This window comes from Aplysia californica, unplaced genomic scaffold (assembly GCF_000002075.1).
Source record: "Aplysia californica isolate F4 #8 unplaced genomic scaffold, AplCal3.0 scaffold00388, whole genome shotgun sequence".
In the NCBI taxonomy this organism is placed as follows: Eukaryota; Metazoa; Mollusca; class Gastropoda; order Aplysiida; family Aplysiidae; genus Aplysia; species Aplysia californica.
The window spans coordinates 621,570-625,345 of NW_004797658.1; the positions used below are offsets into that span (position 1 = coordinate 621,570).

At 43.3% G+C, this 3,776-nt stretch overlaps 1 protein-coding gene across 1 annotated transcript in view; it reads right to left on the reverse strand.

Annotated features, from left to right (window-relative positions):
• Positions 1–2,986, reverse strand: part of LOC101845345 — a gene marked incomplete at its 3' end in the record, with an annotated part of 14,874 nt that extends 11,888 nt beyond the window's left edge. The window contains 1 exon segment of the mRNA XM_013085573.1: positions 2,653–2,986.
• Positions 2,987–3,776: the final 790 nt, after the last annotated feature.

Here is a 3,776-nt window from a genome sequence, read left to right on the forward strand (position 1 = left end):
GGGGGGGGTAGTGTTGTGAAAAGTATAATTTTAGACTGAGGCCGTTCAGTATGAAATTTTGGGTCGTTCTGATTGATCGACGGACACTGGTCAGAGCAGAATCCTTTGATTACTCTGTTGTGTTTATAGTAGAGAATAAAATGGTATGGCTACCTAATACGTATGTCAACTAGCCAACCAGCCTCGAAAGCCTTTAACACCAAGCACTGAGGCTATAAAGGAAGAGGAAGGCCACGCAAAAGGTGGGTTGAGAATGTCAAGGAAACCCTGAGAAATTATAAAATCCCAATTTCCGAAAGAGCTGTGGAGCTGCCAGCTGGCCTACCATAGAAAACTGCGTCTCCCTTGACGTTTAACGGCAACAGAGGATGAACAAGTAAAGTAAAATAAGTAAGTTGACCCGTGTGTGAGTGTGTGTGTGTGTGTGTGTGTGTGTGTGTGTGTGTGTGTGTGTGTGTGTGTTTGTTTGTTGTTTTTTGCCTGAACTCTGTAGATAACACAACACAAATCCAACAGAAAGTACAAAGCCAAAACTACGTGCTGCTAAATCCAACCTTCAAAGAAGAACCAGAGAGTGCGCCAATCAGTACTGGGACAAATTAAGCTCAGAAATCCAACAGGCAAGCGATACAGGTAATTTCAGGAAAATGTATGAAAACATCAGAGTTGCTATTGGACCCACAGCAAGGAAAGTGGCACCTCTAAAGTCAGCGACAGGTGAACAGCTGACAGACAAGAAGGAACAAATGGAAAGATTGGTGGAACATTATTCAGACTTATACTCAGAGGAGCGACATGTCGATAAACAGCTACATGAGGCCATTCCTCAGCTTTCCGAAATGTCAGAACTTGATACAACACGAACAGAAAAAGAACTCTCTTCTGCAATCGATGAACTCGCTTGCAGTAAAGCAGCAGGAAATGACAACATGCCTGCTGAAGTGCAGAAAGAGAGCAAAGAGACCCTCCTCAAATATCTCTTCAAGCTTGTTGGATGAAAGCACAAATTCCACATGACGTGAGAGATGCCACAATCACCACGCTCTACAAAAAAAGGGGACAAAGGAGATTGCAACAACTATAGAGGTATCTCACTTCTAAGCGTCACTGGAAAAGCTTTCGCTAGGATCATCCTGAAGCGACTTCAGAAACTAGCAGAAACGAGTCCCACAAGAGAGCCAATGCGGTTTCAGATCAAACCGCTCAACAATAGACATGATATTTTCTATTCGTCAGCTTCAAGAAAAATGAAGGGAGCAACAACTGCCATTACATACTGCGTTCGTCGATCTGACAAAGGCTTTTGATACAGTCAGTAGATCAGGACTCTACATGGTTCTTTGAAAAATTGGCCGTCCCCCAATACTGCTACAGCTCATCATCTCATTCCACGAAGATATGAAGGCCACCATTCAGTTTGACGGTTCAATATCATACAGCTTCAATATCAATATCGGAATAAAGCAAGGTTGTGTCTTAGCACCAACCCTTTTTAGCACTTATCTTGCTGTCTTACTGCAACACGCATTCAAAGAGTCACCAGGAGACGTCTTCCTCCAATGGAGAACTGATGGGTCGCTTTTCAATCTTGCTCGACTCAATGCCAAGAAAAAGATCAACAAAACAAGAGTACGAGACCTTCTCTTCGCTGATGATGCTGCTCTTGTTGCTCACAGTGAATCAACACTACAAACAATGATGGACCGCCTATCAACAGCATGCAAGGTCTTTAGCTAAGTCAGCAGTGTTAAGAAAACAGTCATTCTTACCCAAGAAGGTGCAGAGCAGAGGCATATATGGCTGAACGACAAGGAACTTGAGACAGTGGACAAGTTCTGTTACCTGGGGTCTACCATCAGCTTTACTACATCACTAGATTACGAGATCAATATCAGGATAGGGAAAGCAGCAACACCTTTTGGGAGGCTGACAAACGAGCATGGGAAAACAAACGATTAACCATCAAAACAAAGATCAAGATTTACGAAGCATGTGTCCTCAGCACACTCCTTTACGGATCGGAAACATGGATCTTGTACAGCAGACAAGAAAAGCACCTCGACATTTTCCATCTCAAATGCTGCGCAAGATCTTTGGCATTTCGTGGCATGACAAGGTTACAAATGTAGAAGTGTTGACACGGGCAAACCTCCAGAGCATGACAACTATCCTGTGTTTAAAAAGATTGAGATGGCTGGGCCATGTCAAAAGAATGGACGACAACCGGATTCCGAAGCAACTTCTCTATGGAGAGCTTGCCCAGGGAAAGAAACCAAGAGGAAGACCAAAACTGAGGTACAAAGACACCTGCAAAAACAGCTTTTCTAAGCTTGGAGTAGATGTTAGCATCTGAGAAGAAATAGCTGAGGACAGGAAAACAGAGGAAAATGATAAAGGAAAGAATTATAACGCTAGAAGAGAGCAGCCTTAGAAACAATCAGGCTGAGAAGTGCCAACGACAAAAGGAAAACAGCTAAAATACAGAGCTTCGATCTACGACACTGACATACAAGCACTGCGACAGAATCTGCGCTTCAAACATAGGAACAATTAGCCATGAAAGAAGCTGCATGAAGACAACCTTGAGACCATCTTAAGCTAAATTGACCGTCTGCATAGACGAAAAGAGCCATACAAGCAGAGAGGGCCTACCTTTGCTGTAGAAATACCTTCACCTTTCTTGACGGCCGGAACAGTCGGAAATTGCAAACTTGTTTTATGATCTAGATCTAGGGGATCTAGTGCGGAGCCACCACTGCCGTTATTCTCCGTTATCTGCCGTCTGTCTTTTTGTGATGAACAGACGACAAGTGTGAGCAAGACAGGAAGGACGTTCTACAAAGGCACTTCCGGTTGTGCGAGTGAGCGTTCGTCACGGTGCGTGCGGAAATGACGTCAGAAAACTGAACGTGATGCGCACATCCTGAGACCATAAAAAGGGGAGGGGTTTTTTTTTCGTAAGAGTTTTACAGCACTTGCAACCCAACAAGGTCATTATTGTAAGTGCCGAAGATTAGAGGTGTTACAGGGGAGTAACAAATACAAAAAAGAAGGAGGGGAGATAAGACGATAGATGTTTGATAGGAAAGAAGGAGCAAACCACACAAGGGCACCCGCCAACCGCCCACGGAAGGGTTCTAAGGCACTTACAACATAATTAGGTCGTATAATAAGTGTCGAAGATTAGAGGTGTTACTAAAGAATAACACGCAAAGAAAGGAAGAAGGAGAGATAAAGATGATAGATGTTTGATTTTGATAGGAAAGAAGGAAGGAGCAAACCACACAAGAGCACCCGCCAACCACCCTGGTTTGAAACCTCAACGAGGCCGTCAGTCGGGAACTTGGTCGTTACGGGAATCATCAAACGTCAAGGCTTCCTGTTTACTTGGCTCGGACCTATCGGAAATGGATGTTAAATTCAGAGGTCCTTCCTGTTTGACATTTTAAAATATAGTATTATCATAAAGCTTTCTCCAACCGAGTTAACAGAAACTAAGTGCTTTTTCTTCCCACTTACAGAGAGTTTACAGCATCAATAATAACAAGTAGGAAAACCACACACACACTTTTTTTATACAAAGAGTTTTATTAGAAAAATATTGGGGGTACGGTACACGCATCAAAGCAAGAACATACAAGTTGTGTTGATCTTATAGTTGAGGGGGTTGGGGGTGGGGGGAGCGAGGCAGGTATTGGAAACGACAATCGACGACGACAACAATTTCGAAAACAACAACAACATGAAAAACAACATCACATTCACCTCCAAAACAT